Source organism: Molossus molossus, unplaced genomic scaffold (genome assembly GCF_014108415.1).
Source record: "Molossus molossus isolate mMolMol1 unplaced genomic scaffold, mMolMol1.p scaffold_m16_p_1, whole genome shotgun sequence".
In the NCBI taxonomy this organism is placed as follows: Eukaryota; Metazoa; Chordata; class Mammalia; order Chiroptera; family Molossidae; genus Molossus; species Molossus molossus.
Genome location: NW_023425344.1, coordinates 120,730,206 through 120,754,814, shown reverse-complemented (window position 1 = coordinate 120,754,814; position 24,609 = coordinate 120,730,206). Strand labels below are relative to the sequence as shown.

Here is a 24,609-nt window from a genome sequence, read left to right as displayed (position 1 = left end):
GTCAAGTTAGTGTTTGGAGCCATCTTTTATAGGCCAAGCTTAGAATAGAAAGAACTTTCCTAGAGTTCACTCCCAGGACTAAGGTTTAGATCTCAGGACCTCCAAAGCCTGGAGCATTGTTTTCCCCATGCAATGGACTTTAGGGAAAGAAATCATTACAGTAGGGGCCTTGGGTTTTAGGACTTGGGAGGATATTAAACAGGAGCCCCTTCCAGCCAGGTAGGCTCAAGCACTAGCTTTCTCAAGTTGGGCTACCTGTCTGGCATGAGGGAAAGAAGAAAAGAGAGGCTGGAGACCCCTGGATGTGGGGAACAGAGCTCAGGACGTTGGGCTACATTTTGATGATATGATTCAACAGGGCTAGCTGGATGCAAAGTTGGGTTGGTTGTTGATGGTCAGAGGTCCCGAGCTTAAGCACCTTTATGGGTGGGCTGTGCTCTGCTCCTAGTGTCTCCTGGAAAGGGAAAGGCCTCTCTAACCCCCTTCCTACCTCCTCCCCTCCCCCAGCCTCTTGGCTTTGAGATGACAGTTTAGAGAAGCTGGTGTGTGAAATAGTTTGAAACTCAGTCCCGTCTGGGCGTCCCCCAGGGCAGAAAACAGGAAGCCAAGATTAAAGGCAGATTTCCAGCAAAGTCCCCTCGACTTCCTGCAGAGCAGGTGCCCAGGCTGAGCTGACTGTGAGAAGCTTCCCTTGCTGACAGCACCTGGGGTGCCCTGCACGGCCGGCCCTCCTGCTATGGGAGCTATTCTTTGACCCTATCACCTCCCCCATCAGGGAGCTCTACCAAGCCCTTGGGGAATGAGCCTCCTGTAGAAAAAGACAGTGGGAGGTAGAAGGAGTAGTCACTGGGAAAGAGGCCTAGTGGTGGCACCCACCGGAAACAGCTCTGGGGACACCTGGGGACAGAGAGACCAAGCAGAAAGGACATGGACTTTGAGGTCACTCAGACTCAGTGTGAATGCCAGTTCCCTGCTTCAGGGTCTCACTGACCTGTGGGTCAAGGGGCAGAAGCAGCACAAACAGGGGCTTAAGGAAAGTGGCCAGGGAAACTGGACCAATGCCCAGGGTTGAGTGTCCCTAGGGAAGGCCAGAAACCAGGAGACAGCAATTGCTCATAGTGGCCTTTGCCATCTGAATGCCAGGGGCTGCTTGGCTGGACCCATGGATGGATCTACAGCTGCTAAAGGCTCAGGGAACCAACAGCGGGGTGGGGGTGGGGGGCAGGCCTTGTCTACCCTGTGGCCTCTTCCCCTTCCTGATCTGCAGGAGAGCAGGCTTCCATGAGCTGCATCGAGTCAAGAAGCTGAGCCTGCCTTAGGCAGAGGCATCATTCTCACTCCATTTGTCTTAATAGCTTCTGGGTTAGAGTCTCGACTTCCCACCTGCCCACTGTGTGACCTTAAGCAAAAGTCACTTAACCTTTCTGAACTTCAGTTTCCTCATTTCTAAAATTAGAGCGAGAGGCCCACCTCACAGGGTACTTATAATGCTAAAATGAGATTAAACTAGTGAATCACTGGCATAGTGCTTTGGCACAAAGCACACTTTCTTTTTTTTTTATCCTCACCCGAGGACATTTTTTGCATTTATCTTCAGGTAGAATGGGAGGGAGAGAGGGAGGAAGAGAGAGAGAGAAACATCAATCTGAAAGAGACACATCAAGTGGTTGCCACCCACACAACCCCAACCAGGGCCGGGGACAAACTGCAACCGAGGTACGTGCCCTTAGTGGGAACCGAACCCGGGACTCTTTGGTCCACAGGCTGACGCTCTAACCGCTGAGCAAAACCGGCCAGGGTACAAGGCACACTTTCACTCATTGACACGAATAGTTTTTCTGACTCCTGAAACAGGCTGTGTAGTCCCAGCTCTCCCCTGCTGTCCTCTGAGTGTTCAAGTCTAGCTCCCTGAGGCTTTTGTCTGTTCCCAAGCCTTCAGTTTCACAGTGGCTGATGAATGGGAACCCTCTGTCATCCATTCACCCAATACTGAGGGCATGTTTACTACTTTCCAGGACCAGAGCCACTGGGATTGGGCAGGTCCAGAAGCTTTGGTTTTTAACTGTAGTCCTGGGCTTGCAAAACCTCAGAACTTCTCAGAGACCTTCACCTGCCAGGGGTCATCTCTGAGCTGGACCAACCCACCCAGAAGTCTCTAGGCTCTGCCTTGTGGATTGGAAACCCCAGTTGGTGCTGTTCTGGCTTCTTCATGGGAACTCTTTGGGGGAAAGCAAAAAAAGGGTCCTGGGGTTCTCTGCAGTGCAAAGGTTAGAAACTTGGCCCCGGGTGGGGGAATGAGGAGCAGGAGCAGGAAGTTTGTCTGGCTTGAGCCTCAGGCCAAGCTTTTGCAAATCATGCAAATCCTCTTTGCCAGGTATTGTACCTATGAATAAACCTGGTGCCAACATTTGTTCCTGTCAAAGATCAGGTCAGCTTTCGAAAGTTCCCTCCCTTGATTGGGAGTTGGGTGGAGATGGATAGGAAGGGGACCTTCCCTGAGCCAGAGGAAGTTTCCGAATCTACCTGTGAGTCAGGAGTGGGGCCTGGAGGGCCCTTCTCTAGTGGGCTCCAGGGACCGGGTGGGATGTGTTGTATAGCCTTTGGTTGTATAGCCATTCAGAGTTCAGTTCTAAACAGTGGTATCTGCCCTGGCCAGTTTGGCTCAGCAGTTGAAGCATCGGTCCCTGGACCAGAGAGACCGGTGTTCAGTTCCCGCTAAGGGCACGTACCTCGGTTTCAGTTTGTCCTTGGCCCTGGTTGGTGTCGTGCGGGTGGCAACCAGTCAATGTGTCTCTTTCACATCGATGTTTCAATGTTTCTCTCCCTCTTTTTCTCCCTCTATCCCTCCTGCTCTATCTGAAGATAAATGCAAAAAATGTCCTTAGGTGAGGATAAAAAAATAAAATAAAATAAAATAAAATAAACAGTGGTATCTGAGTGGAGGGAGCTCTCTGAGGACAGGGACTGGCTCCTTTTCCTCTGTCTCTTCATTGGTGACACTGAGCCTGTAGCAGTAAATATGTGTTGAATGAATAAGTGAGTGACTGAATTCTCTTTGGGGGTCTCTGATGTCACTCCTGCCACAATTCTCAGGGTTCCCATACCGAGGAGATGGCCGTTGTCTGCTACCCTATTGTCCTTCTCCACAGCCTATGTTCTTGGACCCTACTCTTCACCTCTGGGTCTCCAGGGGCACGCTCCTGACATATAGGTAGCCTCCTAGAGGTCCATGTTCTGGATAGAGAGGTGGCCCTCATCCCTCTGGGCTTACCCGCCCCCTTGCAGCTTTAATTCCTCAGCCTGTAGTAGTGCCACCGGCCCTCTGCCACCCCTCCCCCCAGCTCCACCATGTGGCCAATCAGTAGTCAGCTGCCTTAGAGAGAATGCAGGTGTGCCTGAGCCTGCAAACCCAGTCCAAGGTGTTTGATGTCCACCAGACCTAGCTAGCATTGGTTGAATGAGTGAAGGATTAAGGTTGGGGTGACAGGACCAAAGCTTAGGAGAAGCTTTGTTTCCATGAGCTTGTGGTGCAGAAGTAGCAGGAGGTTTCAAGTCAGCTAGGATGACGTGTGTGACAGAGGAAGTGGTGCCACAAACACTAGGGACACTTGGAGATTATCTTCAGTGGCAGCTGAAGGCCAAGAGTCCAGGGGCAAAATACTGTCCATATCGCTCCGGAGGCCCAATAGTAGCTGTCTCCTTGTTGCTTGAGTACTCTTTTCTGCTTTTGTGGGCAGTGTGTTTATTTTTTGCTTATTTTAACTGGAGGTCGGTTTCTTTTGTGACTTAGAATCCTGTCTGTTGACCCCTGACCCCACCCCCATCATGGCAGTGGGAGAATGAGGTAAAGTCCTGTGTGGAAGTTCGAGATTCATAGCAGCGATTATACAAAGGCCATTGTCTTCCCCTTGCACTCCCTGTGATGACCTGCCTTCTGCCCTCTTTATGTAATGGAGATGGTGCTAGCCTGTGGTCTGGTCAGGTCTGAGAGGGAACAGTGCCTCCTGGTGGCCAGAGCTCAGATTCCAAGGGGAAGGGAAAACAATGGGGTTGGAGGCCCAGCAAAGTCACAGGGCTCGAGCCAGCAGCTCCAGAGAACAGGCAAAAGGTTGGCTGCTAGGAGACTGGGGAAGACCCTGTCTCAGACTCAACTAGGGCCAGAGGCAGAGGTGACTCTCCCCAACTGGGAGTGTCAGGGCTGGCCCTGGTAGATGAGGACAGGGAAACAAGGGCAGCTAGAAGGGAAGAGATATGGCCACTTCCTGAAAGCATATGGATTGGTTCTTTCTTCACACAGAAGCAGTAAACCAGCATTTCTAGAAACCCCCATGGCCCCTCTCTGGCTCTGCAAGGGCTTTTCCAGATGAGGTGCTGGTAGTAGACAGCCAGCTCAGCACCTGGCTGCCAGGATTCCTCAGGATTCCCCACCTTGACCTGCTCTACGATTCCAAGGCTGCCAGCACACTGGCCTCCCAGTATCTGGCCTAGCCTCAGCATTGCTGACACTCCTGGGATTTCCCTGAATAACAAGAGCAAGGTGAGGACGAGAAGGAAGGCACACTCCAGTGAACTGTGGTCTGAGTGTTTGTACAATTGATCTCATTTGGTCATTATCCTTAAAGGAACACAGTAGCATCTAGATCTTATCTGTATGGCAAGGAGGCCCACAGATGGTGATTTGCAGCACCACCCCAGAGTCTGAGCTCTCTATTCTGTCCCATGACAGGGGCTCTCAGACAGCAGTTCCAGAGGCCCCAGGCCCCAGGTCCTGGATTTGCTTGGCAGTGAAGGGGCTGTGAGCTGGGGGAGATGTTTCCATCTAGGCACAGAGAGCTGCTGGTGCAGAGCAGGAGGGTCTGGGTGGAATGGTCCTGGACCCCAAGGTGGGAGGCAGTACTGGGATGGAGGGGCATGAGGGGCAGGCTGGGTACAAACTGGCTCCACAGTCTGCTCTGAACCTTCATGGTAGGCCTGACTTGGGCCCAGGTGTCATATGTGGGTTCAGGGAAGTCAGAGTTTCAGGAGCTATCGGCAAGCCTGAGGTCAAGCTCAACTCTGCAGATTCCTAGTAGTGTCATCCTAGGTGAGTGACTCCCCTCTGTACCCCTGACCCAATCTACCTGAGTAGAGCAGAGTGTTATGAGGAATAACAGGTCAAAACACCAGGAAGGGCCTGGGAGAGCAAGTGCTCAGGGAATAATGGCTGATTCTCAAGCAGAATCAAAGGGACAGCTGAGCTCCAGACATCTCCAAGATTCTAGAACTCAATTCCTTTGAATATAAGAGCCCTGAGAAGAGGTAGGTTGGGGTGTATGTGCTTGTAGAATTGGCTACTGCATCTCTGTGCCTGTCAGTGAACTTGTAACCCTTGTTTGCTCACCTGTTGCTCCAGGTAAGTGAGCAGTGTGAGAGTCCCAGGAGGTCAGTGCTCCCATGTCCCCAGCATAGAAAAGGTGATGGGTCAACATTGGGGATAGAGAGCTCCCTGTCCCTGGAAGTAAGAGAAAAGAAGTTGGACTCTTGGCAGGAAATTGGACCAGGAATTTCTATTCAGGTGTGTCTATAATGACCAGGCCAGGGAAGGATGGAGAGGGGGTGGGGAGAGTGCTTTGACTATGGGTTTTTTGTTGTTGTTGTTGTTAATCCTCACCAGAGGATATTTTTTCTTTTTCTTTTATTTAGTTAGAGTGGGAGGGAGGGATGGATGGAGAGAGAGAGATACATCGATGTGAGAGAGACACATCAATTGGTTGCCTCCCGCATGACCCCAGCCTGGGCCTGGTATCGAACCTGCAATCCAGGCACATGCCCTTGACGGGAAATTGAACCTGAGACGCTCAGGTCTGAGGGCCAATGCTCTAACCTCTAAACGCTGAGCAAAACTGGCCAGGGCTGGCTGATTTTAGTAGATTCTCCAGAATTTCTGAGTAGAAAGGACTGGAGACTTGTCTTGAAGCTGCATTTGCAAAGTAAATTCACTTTTCCTTAGATTGTCTATTTGGAACGAAGTACCCAAGCCTGTGGTGACTGTCACTGGCGGTGGGAAGCATGTGCTTCTCTGAGTGGCCACGAGGGGGCAGCCCAGACCACTCTCAGGGCTCCAGCTCCAAGCTGGGAGCAGATCCTGGCCTGAGAATGTGGTTGACTGCAGGAAGAGAGGCGCAGAACTGGGCAGCCGCAGGGGTCGGGAGAGGAAGGGCCACACTCATCCCTGCAGATCACAGTGAGACAACATATGGACCTGGCCAGTACCCGAAGCAGCGTGACTTTTGTTTTGGGGTTTTTTTTTTCTTTAAAAAAATTTTTTTTTTCTTTATTGATTTTAGAGAGGAAGGGAGATGGAGAGAGACATAGAAGCATCAATGAGAGAGAACATTGATTGGCTGCCTCCTGCATGCCCCCCACTGGGGATTTAGCCCACAACCTGGGCCTGTGCCCTGTCCAGGAATTGAACCCGCAACCTTTTGATGCATGGGTTGACACCTAACCACTGAGCCACATGGGCCAAGTGAAGCCTGACATTTGTTTTTGGAGAGAGGGCAAGGTGGCAAGGTTTCTTTTGAACGATGGGTCCTGATACTGGAAAAAATTTGCCAACTTTGAAGACTGCAGTTGTAGTGAGTGCCTATGAAACCTTCCAGCTTGGCATTTAGGGACAACTCCCCCTTCTCTAGGGCCAGGAGAATGTGAGATTATGGCTGCTTAGCAGGAAGAAGACACCCCTCCCCTCCCCTCCCAGACCCTACTACCCCCCTGCCTGTCGAAGGTGGGGCTTTCAACACAGGGATGGACCTTCCTGGAGTCCTTGTGGACTCCTGGGTGTGCAGACCATGGTGCTGGCTTTTCAGTATCCTGGGCTTGCACACCCCTCCAGGGCAACAGACCTTGCAGAGAAGGGAGACTCACAGGGGGCACTGGTATGTGGGAGGCAGGTCTGAGTGTAGGGTATGCTCACTTCCTAGTTTGAGGCTCTGCACTGGTCTAGCACAGGCCCCAGTGCAAGAAGGTGGGCTCAAGAACTTCCACCCCTCACAGGAGACCCTTGGGGAGAGGTAGTCCCTTGTCAGACTCCTCAGGTGCATCTCAGGGGTGCAGGGTGATGGCCAGAGAGATCAGCCAAACGCTGGGATGGCAAAGAGGAGATCCTGCTCAGTCACACCTACTGTCTGCTTGCCAGGCTGTGTGGTAGCCTGGAAAACTCAGATAGGACCCTGCAGCCCTAGGGTGGTGGTGGTGGCTGGGAGGGGGCCTGGGCAGGCAGAATAAAGGCTGGGTTTTGTGCCTTGCCCATACGCCAGCTTCCTAGGTGCCTCTCTAGACCTCAGTTTTCCCATCTGTGCCGTGAGGTTCACTTATTATTCACTTATTTATTGCACATTTATCTAGTGCTCAGCTAATGGCAGGGGCTATGCCATCCCACAGCCCTGGGTTTGAGTCCTTCCTCTGCAGCTTATTTGCTGGTCAATGTATGTGACATCTCTGGGCCTCTGTTTCCGTATCTGTAAAAAGGGGTAAATAATAGTGTGCACTCCATTACATTGTTGTGAGGATTAAATTAACATGATGCAACAAGGAAACTAGGAACTTGTTGCTGTCCTCAGGGAACGCTCAGTATGAACACACAGAGAATGCTATACTCATGAACTTGCAGGTACACAAGGACACACATACTTGCATGCACTGAAAGTTTGTGCACAAAAGAAGCAGCATTTTAAGAGAGGTACCTTTCAAAGCCTGGGGCAAAGTAGATGGGGTCTGGCTCTGGGCCCAAGGTGATCATGATAAGTTAGCCGCTCAGCTTTCTGCGCTGTGGTCAGTGCTCATGGCATGTGTGTACATGCTTGTACATGCATGAAGCCTCTGATATTCTTCCCTCCCTCAGTCCCTGAGTTGACAGGGGAGGGAGGGCAGAGCTAGGGAAACGGCTAACTTCTTCTCCTCTTAATTCCACTTCTGGTCTCTCTAATCCTGCAAGAGGTTCCCAAATGCACAGCTAGAATGACTCCATGGACTCAGAAGGCCTAAGTGACAGTTCTGGTTCATCCACTTTCCTGGTAAAGCCATCTCCCCTCTCTCAGCCTCTTTCTCTCCATCTCTAAAATGGTGTTATTTCACAGGTGAGTTCATGCCTTTCCTGAGAGGAGTGGTAATTTGCCCATGGGCACACAGTAAGCCCTTTTCTGCCTCGGGACCCTCACACATATTGAGCTCTCTGCCTAGAACTCTTTTTCCTCTGCTTTTCCTATTTATTTCTACCTCTTCTGAAGCTTGCCTCGATCAACCTATCTAAAGTCATTATCCCTATTTGTCTCCTCATAGCCCCCTTGATTCTTCTTCATAGCACCCATTACAATTTGTAACTGGGTATTTATTTGTATGTTTACTTTTTTAGTGTCTGTCTCTTTACCAGACCATATGCTCCCTGAGAGCAGAAGATAAGCCGGCTAACCTTGTTCATGGCCATGTCTTCAGCACCTGGTGCATGATAGATGTTCAATCAATATTACATAAATCCTTTTAAAAAAAAAAAAGAAATCTATACCTGTGGTACAAAATCCAGAAGTTACCAAAGTATGAAATCTGTCTCAAAGACATCTATTACCTTCTCTGGAGAAGAAATTTGCTTTTTCTTACACATTCTTGCAGGATAGTAACTACAGATATTACTATACTGAGGTTAAAAATATACATGGTGCTCGGCCAGTGTGGCTCAGTGGATTGAGTGTCGTCCCATGGACTGAGAGGTCCCGGTTCGATTCCCATTCAAGGCACATACTTGGGTTTTGGGCTTGTCCCAGTAGCGGGTGTGCAGGAGGCAGCAAATCAATGTTTCTCTCTCACATCGATGTTTCTATCTCTTTCTCCCTAAAAAATTAATTAAAACATTAAAAAACAAAAATCACAAAAAAACCCTACATGGTAACAAAACTAGATATCCTGATCTTCCATATTATGCATATTATTAGAAATCTATCATTATTTAGTCATTTCAAGATAATTGGAATTAATGGAATGCTTCAGCAAAAGTCCTTGAACGGCCCTGGCCAGTTTGGCTCAGCGGTTGAGCATCGGCCTGTGGACCAGAGTCCTGGGTTCGGTTCCTGCTAGGGGCACGTACCACAAAAAATAAAATAAATAAAACTATATACTTTGCCCTGGCCGGTTTGGCTCAGCAGTTAGAGCGTCGGTCTGCGGTCCCAAGAGACCCGGGTTCGGTTCCCGCTAAGGGCATGTACCTCGGTTGCAGTTTGTCCCCGGCTCTGCTTAGGTCGTGCGGGTGGCAGCCACTCGATGTGTCCCTTTCACATCGATGTTTCTCTCTCTCCCTCCCTCCCACTCTATCTGAATAAAAAATGGAAAAATGTCCTCGGATGAGGATAAAAAAAGTCCTTGAACATGCTGTCATTTGTGTAAGCTTAACTGAAATATGATTTTCTAGAAGTAAAATTGCTGGTTCAAAGGGTATGTACTTTAAAAATTTTGACAAATATTGTCAATTCACTTTTTAGAGGTAATAATGAATGTGAATGCCTATTTTTCGGCACCCTTGCTGACACAATGTGTTATCAGACATTTTATCTTTGTCAACCTGGTGAAAAATTACATATCAATTTTAAGTTGTATTTCTCTTATTATACATGAGGTCAAGCACCTCTTTATATTCTAAAATTCATTTGTATTTCCTTTTCTGTTAACAGTTCATTTTCTTTGTCTATTTTTATTGGATTTTTTTGAAGGGGCACTTTGCATATTAAGAAAGTAACCTTTTATCTGTGTATCATGCGGGATCCCAGCAGGAAACAGATGGCATGCCCAAATCCGTTTAATTTGAGGAAGATTAATACAGAGATATTTACAAGTGTGTAGGCAGGGAATAGGGGAGTGTGAGCCATAGTCGGTTGCCTGAAGGGTGCCACTGGAGGGAGCAGCCACTTGATCCCCAGGGAGAGCTGCATGAAGAGCCAGAGAGTATACGTCTCCCACAGCTGTTGTTGAGCTTCCATTTCATGAATTCAATTAGAAACCAGAGGGAAGGGAGCCTGTGGATGAGCCCCTGCAGGTCAGCTTCTTATCACAGAGAGCAAGGTGGTGGAGAGGGCCTCTGGAGGGGCAAGACGGACGATATCCAGCACACACTGACTGTATGTCTTCGGAGTTGGTTTGTGCTTCTTGTTTTTTGATACGTGCCCCTGGCGGGAACCGAACCTGGGACTCTCTGGTCCGCAGGCCAACGCTCCAACTGCTGAGCCAAATTGGCCAGAGCTGGGCTTCTTTTAAATGCAGAAATGATTTATTTTTATTTAATAGAAGCCATTGTTTCTTTTATAGCTTTTGGACTTGTGTGAAATTTATTTATTTTTAAAATATATTTTTTATTGATTTTTTTAGAGAGAGAGAAAGGGAAAGAGATAGAAACGTTGATGTGAGAGAAAAACATCGATTGGCTGCCTCCTGCATGCCCCTTACTGGGGATCGAGCTTGCAACCTGGGTATGTGCCTTGACCGGGAATAGAACCGGGACCTTTAAGTCCGTGAGATGACGTTCAATCCACTGAGCCACACCGGCCAGGAGACTTGTGTGAAATTTAGAAAGTCCTTTTTCATCCTCAGATATTTAAAAATATTAATTTCATGTTTACTTTTGGCCTTTTATGGTTTTATTACTAACATTAAAATTTTAGATCCATTTGACTTTATTTTGGTGTTAGGAGGGAGGGAGGTATCCAATTTTTTTCAATATTGTTTATTCAATAAGATATCTTTTCCCCACTGATTGGAAATGTTGCCTATTAACAAATGCTTGTATGAATGGATGAATGAATTGTAGTATTGCTGGGAGCAAAAACTCACTGCTATACCATCTACTACACAGCACTAGACCTCACTTTTACCCTGGGCCATGTCTGGGGTCCCCACAGCCTGTTCACATTCGTAGTGTCCTCTGACTCTCTAAGGTGGAGGTGGTGTGGGGTCCACAAGATGATGTAGTTCCTGAGATGGTACAAATAAGCTGGTGGGGAGCAGGGGTACGAGTGGGCATGCATATCAAATGCTAGTCCTGGGTGTGTGTGTACAAAGTGCAGAAATGGGGACACCACTCTCTGGGTGCATGTACATGGCAAGTGTGGGCCTAGGTCAAGTGCATACATGTGTGTGAATTTGTGGGTATTATGTTCAGTGGATCAGCACACCAGCCAGGTATGTGCGTGCTTGTGGCCAGGTGAGTGTTTTCAGGTGAGCCTGCCACATCCTGTGCCCTTAGGGCCAAAGGAGCCGATTTCAAGCCTGAGAGTCCTTGTCCTGAAATTCAAGGAATCTGAGTTCCTGGAGAGGAGGTGGATACGGGGAGGTGCCTGGCAGGGTAATCAGTCAGGTTTACAAAGCATGTTTCTGCTGGCTCATTGGCAGTGGTCACACCTGAGAATCTGGAGTCCTGGACCTGGTGACACCACCTCTCTGGATGGGGGATCAGAGACCCTGCCCAGAGCTTTGCGGGCCGTGGTATAAAAGATGAGTAGCTGGTCAAGATCCAGGCAGAACTCAGCTTCTACCCACACATCAAACAAGGTGATGCTCGGGGCTGGAGTGTCCACTTCACACCCAGGTCAGGAGATCCCAGCTGCAGGGAAGGTCTCATTCAGTCCACTCCCCACACACAGATTCCAGAAGGAGAAACAGGTGCCCAGAGGGGTGTCTTGTCCAGAGCCTCTGGGCAGCAGCTCACCTGGTGTGAACCCTCTGAGTTGGGTGTGGATAAGCATAGTGGGAGAGCAGCTTGCCACTGCCACCTCCCCACCCCCACCTCAGAGGACCCCTACTCTGATGGTGGAGGCACTGGACCCCCTAGAGTGAGGGTGATTGTGTGTGTGTGTGTGTGTGTGTGTGTGTGTGTGAGGGGGAGGTGGTTAGGTGGGGATCTAGGCGAAGGTGCTGCTACACAAATGAAACTGCTGGAAGGGCATTTCAGAGACAGCATCCTTGGCCCCCCAGCAGTGTGCCCTGTGCTTACTGGAGGGATTTCTGGGCCCCTGATCTCATTCTTATCAGTGGTGTAGGAATTTTGGCTGAGCCCTGAGATGGATCCTTCTCTCTCATCTTTCCTGGTCCAGCCCCTGGGCCTCTGCCTGTCTCTGGACTGGCTCCCTGCATTCAGTCACTCACTCATTGGGTCAGCACTCATGAAGACTGCTCTAGTCAGGCCACTCACTGGGGCACTGGGGACGCAAATGAAAGAGGACAGGACCCTGGATCTTGCAGGAGGACACAGCCCAGAGCCTAGGGAGGTCAGCGATGCCTCTGAAAAAGGGGGTAGGGGAAGCCAGACCGGGGGGTGGGGACAGAATGTACTAAGAATGAGAGGCTCTCCTTTTGAGCAGCTCAGGGTGGGGGGCTCTCAAGGCTTCCCTGGGGCAGGCGTCAGGGGGGCGGTGGCCTGTTCCACTGGGAGTTAAGTTTCCTTCTGGCAGCTCCTTCTCACGCAATGGGCCGGAAGGGGTTGGGGACCCATTGTTCCATGGCACGCCAACACTCTCCAGCTTCTGGGTGGGGGGAGCAGTGGAAGGAAGTGGGCTGAGTCCAGGCTCTGGCAAGACCCCAATAGTAAGAGGGTCCAGGGTCCTGGGAATGCTGACTTACACATGTGTGCCTGGTGTAGGCACAGCAGCACATGCCAAACATGTCATGGGTTGGGTTCTGTCCTGAAACTACCCTTCCTGGCACTTTCCACACTTTATCTCATCAAGCTTCCCACCAGGCCTGTGGGGTAGGATTACCACGCACAGTGGCAAGATAAGAAAATCTAGACTTGGAAAGGTGCACCTGGACCAGGGTTAGTCGGGGAGCTAGGATTTAGACCTCTCTCTGGGAGCCAGCCTCCTGCCTTACCCCGTTTCCTTTTTCAGGCCACACTGGGGATTGGAGTCTTGTTAATTACCAGCCCAGGATGGAGTAGGGGGTGCAGAAGTGAAGGGGTGGCCTTGGGAAGCCTACTAAGTGTCACCATGTTATCCTAAAATCAGAAAACTCCACTGGCACATGGGGCCCTCAGGGAGAGTGCAGGTGGCCTCAGTGGAGACCAGAGGCTGCCTCCTTCATTAGAGCCAGGTCATGCGCACCTACCCTAGAGTACCCCCTCCCTTGCGCAGCCTGAAAGCCTACCACCACAGCTGCACATCTTTGAATTACAGTCCCAACTCCTGGGGTATCCTGGAACCTGGTGTTATGTCATGGTGGAGGAGTAACCAGAGTGCAGGGTCTTGGGAGGCTAATTTTGAAGGGGGGATCACTGAGGGATGGGGGTGGGTTCAGGGTGTGACTACCTCGGGAAAGGAGCCAATGACAAGGATAAGGTGGAGGGCAGACTCATGCACTGACTTTTTTGTAACCATATAAACTTTGGAGTAGGAAGACACAGCTTCTGCTTGACCCCCCATACCCCCCACTAAACAGTGCCTTCACCACCCTTCTTTCAGATAGTTGCCTCCCTCAGATTTGTCAATTGGAAATTCTTTTTTGGGGAGCAAGTTGCCTTAAGACTGAAATTTGGGTAGATCTGGAGGGTCCTCAGGGACTGGGTACATTTGCATAGGGACCCAGGGGATCCTGGGAGAGAGGTCATCCGGAGGGAAAAAGGAGCCAAGCAGGACCACCTGGCCCAGTGTCACAGCCCCCTTCAGTGAAGGGGTGAGCTGGTTTGGAGTAAGAACAGTGGTGGTTCTTGCTCTAATTTGTCAGGAGACCCAGTTTTAGAGGTAAGGGAGGGCTGAGGGCAAGGGCAAGGTTACTTGGCACTGAGGGTGTGAGGAGGGGTGGGCAGGACAGGAAAACGACAAATAGAGGCTCTTGTGTGGCTAGATTTCTCCTGTGCCACTGTCTCTCTTGGGCCTGGTGTTTGGGGCCCACCTGCTCAAGTCACAGAGTGGTGGACATGACTCCACGGGGACTCAATCACTGACATGTGACCTCTGACCTATGTGGCCTGGCTCAGAAAGATGGCTTGAGCTCATCAAGAGCCTCTCTTGACAACTTAAACCAAGTTATATAAAGGGTGGGAGTGGACAGTTGAGAGAAAAGGATCTTCAGACTGGAGCCCTAGTTAGGGCTGTGTCCCCTCAGTTTGTGATGTACAGGACAGGGTCATGTCCTTTAAACTGGACATGCTGGGAGGCTTAGAGAAGTCATTTAATTTTCCCTGTGAGGCAGAGGTGGGATTCCCACCCAGGGCTTTTCCCATCATTCCATCTTCACCAAGTTTATCCTAACCCAGTAGACCACATATCAGTTTGCCAGACCCTCACAGAATTTTGCCTATAGCCTTAGGTGAGGCTGGCAGAACAGGGGTCATTGTTTGTGGCCCAGTCCTCAGGTTTACAGTGCTGGAGAAGACCTCAGACATGGCTGAAGGTGGGAATCTGAGGTCCAGAGATGGAGAGGGATTTGGTCAATTTCACCCACACATAGAACTTCAGCTGAGGGCTCCTAACCCTTCCAGCCAATTGCCCTTTCCAACTCTCCACATGGTTCATTGATCATGTTACATTTCTAGCTACCCTGTTCTATCCAGGCAGTCCTGACTGAGGGCGTGAGGCAAGGCACAAGGTGTAGAGGACATAGCCCTGAATGTCTCCTCCACCAATTCCCTGATCATGCTTTCTGAGCTTTGGGTTCCTTATCTCTAATGGGGGGTGGTATAATGGCTCCCACCTCCTAGGGTTGTTGTGAGAACAGCCTGGGTTGATGAGTGTCCAGGACTTGCCCAGGAAGGGGCAGGACAGAACTGCTCAAGCCTGCCTGCAGCCTGCTCTGGAACAGGATTGGTGAGGGCGGAACGGGGAGCAAAGTCTCCATGTCCAATTCCTCCTACTTTGGCTCTGGTCAGAGAGAAGTCCTAGGCCAGCCTGAGTGAGTTAAATATTGGCCAGGTGTGCGTGAGAAGTGCGGGTGAACTCCTGACTCAGGGAGCCAGGTGGGGGCAGTGACTGTTGGGTAACCACTGGGCATGCAACTCCCCAGGGGGTCTTGGCTGAGTCTTGGATTGACAGTCTGGCAATATCTGTTTTATTGCTTGTTGGGGCCTTTGCATGTGCCACTAGAGTGCATCAGTGAGTTTTCCACTAGTTAGGGGCTCTGAAGGATAGGACTATGTCCTCTCAGAGTGCAGCTCCCAGAGCAAGGCCACATCTCCTTCCTCAGACAAGGCCATGTTTCCTGAGATTCCCAGGATTGAGCTGAAGTCTCCTCATCAGATTGGGACTCTCAGAGAAGGCTCATTTCCCCTTCAGACTGGAGCCCCAGTTAGGGCTGTGTCTCCTCAGTTTGTGATGTCCAGGACAGGGTCATGTCCTACTCAGCCTCAGGTTCCCAAGGTAGGACTCAGTCTTCTCCCTCAGATTAGGGTCCCCTAGGGCAGAGCTGTTCCTCCTCTGACTGACAGGTGAGCTGAGTCTTCTTTCAGATGGAGGTTTCCTGAAGAGTTGGCTTTGGGTTTGAGGACAGGCATGGACACAGACAGATGGAGCTCAGGTGAGGTGCTTCCTCCCTCCAAGATTTCAGCACAGAGTCTAGCTAATTTTACTTATTAAATTTATTATTTTCTTCAAAGCCACAGACAGCCATGATTGCTTCCAGAATGTTGGGGTAATTATGCTACTGAATGAACACATTGGGAATGAAGATCTGGCTCATTTTTATCTCACCTCAGAGAATCATAATTTGTAGGACAAATAAAGCTCAGTCTTGATAAAACAAAAATAAAGCTGATACTCTGCGGGTTGTAAAAGGAAGGATCTCTTACCTTCACAACAGCATGGATAGACCTGGAGACTATTATACTAAGTGAAACAAGCCAGTTAGAGAAAGATAAATATCTCATGATCTCACTTATATGTGGAATCGAATGAACAAAATAAACGGACAAACAAAATAGTTCCAGACTGACAGATCTCAGAAGGGAGGAGGGTGGGGGAAGGACAGGAAGAGATTAACCAAAGGACATATATGCATAATATGCATAGCCCATGGACACAGACAATAGTGTGGGAAAGACCTGGGGTGGGGTGGGGGCGTGTGGAGGAGGGCAAAGGTAGGGGAAATGGGGGACATCTGTAATGCTGTCAACAATAAATAAAAGAAATAATAATAAACTGAAGGAAGGCTTCAGCAAGAGTGCAGATGGCATATAGTAGATAACACCTCTTGCTGGTCAAAGGTGGCATTACAGCTTACCCCCGTTAGTCTTTGTGGTTTCTACTCAGAGAAGTGGTAGACAGTGAGGTACAACAGTTCTATAATGGGTAACTTGGAAAGGGGTGCTGGCAGAGTCAACACTTTGTAAACTCATTCCTAGACTTTAACACCTAGGGGTTGGTCACCATTTGGACTACCTTCTTACAAAATTTTCAATTTGAATTATTAGTGGCTATATTTTTTCTATAGAACACATCTCTAATACAGTAATAAAAGTCAATAGGAAAACAGTACCAACTTTTCAGAGATCCACTTGGCTGCCCATGTGGCTAGATGAGTCTATTCCAGAAGGCAGGGGTCATGATAGATGGGTGGACACAGCCATTTTTTCTGTGTCATTCTCTCCTACCTCCTTCTAAGACCCTCCCGGAGTATTCCTCCATCATTTTCCTTTCTTCATTTCTCACACCTGGGTGAGCACTAGAACCACTTGGTCCCTCCAAGGATAAATGGGTGTCTTTGGAAAGAGCCTTGGGCTGGAGGGGCATAAAGGAGACTAGTGGTCAATTGAGGTGTGTGGGGGGAAGGAAGAAGCCCATCATCCTCAACTTCTGTTTTTCTGTCTCTCTTTTGCAGTGGGGAGGAGCCTTGCTCATGCACAGGAGATAAAACATAATGAACAGCTGTCTCATTTTATAAAGAACAAAGCAAACTTACACACTTAGAACTTAGATTTCTTATGAGATCAACGAATCCAACTCTGCCTCCATTTTGCGGGTGGACACACTGGAGGTGAAATTAGGGAGCCTCAGAGTGGGAAAGGCGGGGCTCTGCCGCTGTGGAAGGGAGCACTGTGAGTGCTCCAGCCCCAAGGCTTTGTGGCTGAGAGGGGAAGTTGAAGGCCTTAAAAAAATGTTTCGGCAATATTTTATTGTTGCTAACCTTTTTGGTTATGTAATTGCTAGATGTTATTTTTAAATTCCCATCCCCCACTTCCCTCCCCTTTGGCAGCCATCATCTAGTTCTGTATATTTATGGGTCTGTTTCTGCTTTGTTTTATTCATTAGTTTTGTTTTGTTTTTAGATTCCACATATAAGTGAAATCATTCAGTATTTGTCTTTCTCTGTATGACTTATTTCATTTATCATAATTCCCTCTTAGTCCGTCCATGCTGTCACAGGTAGCAAGATTACATTATTTTTTATTGCTGAATAATATATACACCATATCTTTTATTGATTGACATTTAGGTTGCTTTCCTATCTTGTCTGTTACTAGTAATGCTGCAATGAACATAGGGATGCATATTATCTTTTTAAATTAGTGTTTTTGTTTTCTTTGGATAAATACCCAGAAGTAGCGTTGGGTCATATGGCAGTTCTATTTTTTATTTTTTGAGGAAACTCCATACTGATTTCACAGTGGCTGCACCAGTCTGCATTCCCACCAACAGTGTATTATAGTTCTCTTTTCTCAAACATCCTCACCAGCACCTGTTTTTTGATTTACTGATGATAGCCATTCTGACAGGTGTAAGGTGATAGTTTATTGAGGTTTTCAATTTACATTTCCCTGATAATATGGGATGTTGAGCATCTTTTCTTGTCTGTTGGCCATCTGTCCTCTTTGGAGAAATTCCTATTCAGGTCCTCTGCCCATTTTTAATTTAGATTTGATGTTGTTATTAAGTTGTATGAGTTCCTTATGTGTTTTGAATATTAACCCCTTATTATATGTATCATTTGCGAATATCTTCTGCCATTCAGCAACTGCCTTTTTGTTTTGTTGATGGTTTCCTTCCCTGGCAAAACCACAGTTTATTCCCCTCTCCATGGATTATTTTATTGATGTCATGTTTTAGATCTCTTTGTGTTGTGTATCTCCTAACTACTTATTATAGTTTGAGTTTGATACATTTTTCTTTTGACCTATGTAGTAGCCTTTTAAATGTCTGATTCACTGTATTTATTAAATATTTGGCTTCACCTATGAGATTTTTTTCTCCTTTCTCATATTTTCTTATTTCTGGTTATGGTCTTTTCTTTTCTGCTTAAAGAAGATCCTTTAATATTTCCTGTAAAGCTGGTTTAATGGTGATGAACTTGTTTTGTTACTGCTTCTGTGGGAAACTCTTTATCTCTTCCTGGCACTGGAACCCTGAGCGGGGCACCTGGTGTGATACAGGGACCCTTCTGTCCTTAGGGAGGACCTTCCCTGCCAAGGTGTCCTCCTGATTTTTATCCGCCACACGTGGGTGTGGGACCAGCCCGTCCGCCTCCGCCCCTCCTACCAGTCTCCATGCAGCTGATTCTTTAATTCCGTAGTTGTAGGACTTCCATTCAGCTTGATTTCAGGAGGTTTTGAATGATGGTTGTTCTGTAGTTTAGTTGTAACTTTGATGTGGTTGTGGGAGGACGCAATACCGTGTTTACCTACCCGCCATCTTGACCGGAAGTCCTGCTGAGAGTTTTTATAAAAAATGGGTGCTGGATTTTGTCAAATGCTTTTTCAGCGTCTATTCATATGATTATATTATTATTATTATTATTATTTTCTTTATTGATTTTAGAGAGAGAGGAAAGGAAAAATAGGGAGAGGTAGAAACATTGATGAGAGAGACCATCGATTGGCCACTTCTTGTATGCCCCCCATTGGGGATTGGGCCCACAACCTGGGCATGTGTCCTGACTGGTAATCGAACTGGCAATCTCTTGGTGCATGGGTCGAAGCTCAACCACTGAGCCACTCCGGCTGGGCATGATCATATTCTTTTTCTCTCCTTCTATTCTGAATGATAAGCTTGCCAGGTAAATTATTCTGAGTTGTAGGTTCCTTTCTTTCAGCACTTTAAAGATGCCCTGCCACTCCCTCCTGGCCTATAAAGTCGCTGCTAAGAAATCAGCTGATAGCCTTATGGGGTTTCCTTGGTATGTAACTCATTGTTTTCCTCTTTCTTCTTTCCACTGTCTCTTTAGCTTTAACTTTTACCATTTTAATTAGTGTGTCTTGGTGTGGGTCTCTTTGAGTTCTCTTTTCTTTCATTTTGTTTATGTGGTGCATCCCATTTATTGATTTATAAATATTGTACCAGCCTTGCATCCCTGGAATAAATCCCACTTGGTCATGGTGTATAATTTTAAATATATATTGCTGGATCCTATTTGCTAAGATTTTGTTGAGGATTTTTGGCTAGGCCCTTTATTTTTGGATCATCACCAAAGGGGATTTCAGGCACATTGTGAAATGTCAGAGGAAAAGTGGGTTGGTACAAGGCAGGAGAAAGGCTACATGCAGTGCTGACCATTTTCTTAAGAGGAAGAGAATCAGCCACAGAGCAGAATACCATGGTTTTGCTGTGTTATGTAAAGAAAAGGAAGGTCTGGTCAGCACAAAACCCGGGGGTGATTCTGCACATCAAATTGTGATGGCACCAGTGTCAGCCACAGCCTCTGTGCCTTCCTCAATGACCTCCACAAAAGACAGAAACAGTTCTCTCCCGGCTGACATTCCAGAAAAGTACCCCCGTCCCACTCAAAGGCATCAGTCATGCCCAGAGAGCACAGTGCCTCAACATTGTAATTCTCCTCCATTTAAATCCAGGGAGGAGCACGTCCACCTCTTCTTCGTCCATCATATCTGGCCTCATCCATTCTATGACTTTCTTATAAGTAAGTTCTTTTTCCACCGTTTCCAAATTGACATTTTCATCGGGAAGCAAGATGATCATCTTCAGCTCTTTGCTGACATAAGGCAGTCCCAGAATTTTGGTGAATATTTCTCCTATGTAGGTCGTATTAAAGGTAGATTTCTTAAACATCATTTGCACAGGTTTCTCCTCATTCTTGCTAAGTTTAAATGGTTTTTCCTTGGTCTGCTGTTTGTTAAACTGATTATCCCACTTTCCTTTGAAGAACATGGCATTTATGAGAACCAGTCAAGTAACTTGATTAACTGAATTTGGAGACATCAACTCTATAACTTTTCTTTCTGTCTTGCTAGCTGCCCATGTGTTCATATGTTTTCTAGCCTCCTCTGTAGCTTTGAAGAAGTTGAGTTCTTCCATCTCTGCCTCATAGAATTTGTGGCAGGAATCTTTGAAAGATGAGTTGAAATCATAAGACTGTTTTCCAATGAGTCTGTTGGCAGTTCTAAGCAAGTACTGCCTGTCAGTCCTGTTAACTTTGGTGAGAAGTGATCAGACATCTTCACTTCCACTACCACTTTTCCTTAAAGAAAGTGCCTAGACCATGTGGGTTGTGGTGTTTCCCTTTGCCTCCATGAAGAACATGGCCAGGGCAGAGGAGATTCTCAAGGAGATTCTCAAGAAAAACACATTTTTTGAGTGGTCTTCACCCAGCTTTTTCAAAACGTTTAAAGCAAAAGTACCATTTGCTTCCAACAGTATCCATGATGGTGAGTCCTCAAGTATCAGCAATGCAGTTGGAGTGAGTGGAGCTGTGTCCAAGTTCATCTTTTTTTCTTAATACTCACCTGAGGATATTTTTTCCTTTATATTCAGATAGAGAGGGAGAGAGGGAGAAAGGAAGAAAGGAAGGGGGGGGGGAGAGAGAGAGAGAGAGAGAGAGAGAGAAACATCTGTAAGAGAGACACATCGATTGGTTGCCTCCCACATGACCCCAAGGGGATGAACCGCAACCAAGGTATGTGCCCTTGGCCAGGATTGAACCTGGGACTCTTTGATCTGTGGACTGACGCTCTAACTGCTGAGCCAAACTGGCCAGGGCTCCAAGTTCATCTTGTTTGAAACTCTCTGTGTTTCCTGGACTTGGGTGTCTGTTTCCTTAACCAAGTTAGGAAAGTTTTCAGTCATTATTACTTTAAATACAGTTTCTGTTTCTTTCTCCCTTTATTCTACTATTGGGAATCCCTAAATGTGAATGTTTGAGTGTTTGATGTTGTTCCAGAGGTCCCCTAAACTATCCTCATTTTTTTTTATCCTCACCTGAGGACATTTTTGATTTATCCTCAGATAGAGCGAGCGGGAAGATGGAGGACGAGAGAGAGAAACATTGATGTGAGAGAGACACACCAAGTGGCTGCCACCCACATGACCCCAACTGGGGCTGGGGACAAACTGCAACTGAGGTACATGCCCTTAGCGGGAACCGAACCCGGGCCTCCCTGGTCTGCAGGCCAATGCTCTAACCACTGAGCCAAACTGACCAGGGCTATCTTCATTTTTTAAAATTTATTTTTCTTTTTGCTGCTCTGATTGGTTGATTTCCACTAGTCTGTCTTCCAGGTCACTGAGCCATTCTTCTATATTAGCTAATCTGTTGTTGATTCTTTCAAATGTATTTTTTATTTTGGATATTGTATTTTTCAGGTAGGCTTGGTTCTTTTTTTTTTAATCCTCACCCGAGGACATTTTTTTCCATTTTTTGTTCAGATAGAGTGGGAGGGAGAAAGAGGAAGAGAGAGAGAGAGAGAAAGAGAGAGAGAAACATTGACGTGAAAGGGACACACTGAGGGGCTGCCACCTGCACAACCAACCAGGGCCGGGGACAAACTGCAATCGAGGTATGTGCCCTTAGCAGGAACCGAACCCGGGTCTCTCTGGACCACAGGCCGACACTCTTACCGCTGAGCCAAACCTGCCAGGGCTAGGCTTGGTTCTTTATGTACTTTCTGATTCTGTTGAAGTTCTCCCTAAGTTCCTCAATTCCACACTCATGAGCATCCTTATGATAATTTCTTTGAATTCTTTATCAGGCAAATTTCTTTTCTTTCCTTTTTTTAAAAAAGTCCTCACCCGAGGATATTGTTTCACTTATTTTCAGACAGAGTGGGAGAGAGAGATAGAGAGAAACATCGATGTGAGAGAGACACATTGATTGGTTGCCTCCCGCATGACCCCAACCAGGGTCAGGGACTGAACTGCAACCAAGGTACGTGCCCTTGACTGGAATCAAACCTGAGACTCTTTGGTCTGTGGGCCAATACTCTAACTGCTGAGCCAAACCAGCCAGGGCATCAGGCAAATTTCTTATCTCCACTTCCCTAGGCTTTCTTTTCCCTGGAGATTTTTCTTGTTCCTTTATTTGAGAGATATTCTTCTGTCTTTTCATTTTGTTTAACTTTCTATGTTTGTTTCTATAAATTAGACAAAATACCTGTCTCTTCCAGTCTTAAAAGTGGTCTTATGTAGAAGCAGTCTCAGTATCAGCTATCTGTGCCACATGGTTTTGGAAGGCTGGTTGGGGTTGAGCAGGTGCCTATGGCATCCAGAGCACTGGCCCACAGAACCAGAGAGGCTGCAGATGGGGAGACCAGGTACATATAGCAATGCCCTGTGATCCTGCTTGCTGTCTTTGTTCAGGGACAGAATGGGCTCGGGATCATGCTGCAGTGACCTTGCAGGTAGGTCAAAGCCTCTGGATAGAGCCCATGCCCACCCTATGGAGGTGAAAGGGGACATAAACAATGGTGCTCACAGGCACCTCTGACCCTGGAGAATTCCTGCAGTTCCTGGAGAGCTCTGGTGGTTCTCTAACATTCTCTATACAGTCTCTCTCTTGTTTGATGTACAGAAAATGGTCTTGTGAAGAAGCAGACTTAATTTTTTTAGGTTATAGAAAAATGAGGGGAAAATAGAGCATTCCAATATATCTGCTCTCCCTGCTCCCAGTTCCCCCCTATTATTAACCTCTTGCATTAGTAGGTACATATTTTACATAAAACAGTATTGGTACATTTTTATTAACTAAAGTCCATAGTTTACAGTTAGGTTCACTCTTTGTGTTGTACATTCTGTGGGTTTTGGCCAATGCATAATGTCGTATTCACCATTGTAGTATCATATAGAGTGGTTTCATTGCCCTAAAAATCCTCTGTGTTCCACCTGTTCATTACTTCTTCCTCCTACCCCACCCCCTCACTTGTACCCTATACTACTGGTAACCACTGATGTTTTAACTGTCTCCATAGTTTTGTGTTTTCCAGGATGTCATAAAGTTGGAATCATAAAGTAGGTAACCTTTTCAGATTGGCTTCTTTCACTTAGCAATATTCATTTAAAGTTGGTCCAGAGGAACCCACAATTTGCTGAGGAGGTTGTGCAATCTCTGAAGGATACAGTTACTGTAGGGAAACCTATAGCCCCTCTTCAAAAAGAAAGAAAGAGAGAGAGAGAGAGAGAAACAGATTTGTTTTTTTTACTTATTTATGCATTCATTGGTTAATTCTTTTATGTGTCCTGACCAGGGATTGAACCCACAACCTTGCCTTGATGTATTGAGACAATGCTCTAACCAATTGAACTACCAGGGCATGTTACTTGCCTTTTAAAAAAATTGTGGTAAAATACACATAACAAAATTTACTATTTTAACCTTTTTATTGTTATTTTAATCTTCATCCAAGGATATTTTTTTGTTTATCATCAGATAGAGTGGGAGGGAGAAAGAGAGAGAAACATCGATGTGAGAGAGACACATCGACTTGTTGCCTCCCACGTAACCTGACCAAAGCCAGGACGAATCGCAACTGAGGTACGTGCCCTTGAATGGTATCGAACCCGCAACTCATCGATCTGTGGACTGATGCTCTAACTGCTGAGCCAAATCGGCCAGGGCACCATTTTAACCATTTAAAATGTATAATTTTAAAGTGTATAATTTTAAAGTGTATAATTCAGTAACATTAGGTATATTTATAGTGTTATGCAACTATCATTACTATTCATTTCCAGAACTTTTTCATCATCCCACACAGAAACTTTGTACTCATTAAACAGTTCTCCATTCTACACTCCCCCACAGCTCCTGATAACCTCTATAATACTTTCTCTATGAATTTGCCTATTTTAGGTACCTTATATAAGTGCATCATACAATATTTGTCCCTTTTGCATCTGCCTATCTCATCTAGTGTAATGTTTTTATGGTTTATTAGTGTTGTAGCATGCATCAGAATGTTTCTTTCTGGTGGGTGAATAATATTCTATTGTGTGCCTGTACCACATTTTGTTTATCCATTCATCTATTGTTGGACATTTGGGTTATTTACACATTTTATTTATCCTTACCTGAGGACATTTTTTCCATTTTTGTTCATATAGAGTGGGAGGGAGAGAGAGAGAAACATCGACGTGAAAGGGACACATTGAGTGACTGCCTCCCACACAACCCCAACCAGGGCCAGGGACGAATTGCAACCAAGGCATGTGCCCTTGGCCGGAATCAAACCTATAACTCATTGGTCCGCGGGCCCTCACTCTAACTGCTGAGCCAAACTGGCCAGGGCTATTTACACATTTAACTTTTGAGAATAATGCTGCTATGAATTTCCTGTACAAATTTTTGTTTGAATATCTGTTTTTAATTCTTTTGGGTATGTACCTAGAAGTGGAATTGCTGGGTCATATGAATTCTATGTTCAACTTTTTGAGGAACCACCAAACT

The 24,609-nt window shown here is 46.9% G+C and overlaps 1 pseudogene; it reads right to left on the bottom strand.

The window, feature by feature from the left end:
* Positions 1 to 940: 940 nt before the first annotated feature.
* Positions 941 to 20,657, bottom strand: LOC118637291 (annotated as a pseudogene).
* Between the last annotated feature and the right edge of the window lie 3,952 nt (positions 20,658 to 24,609).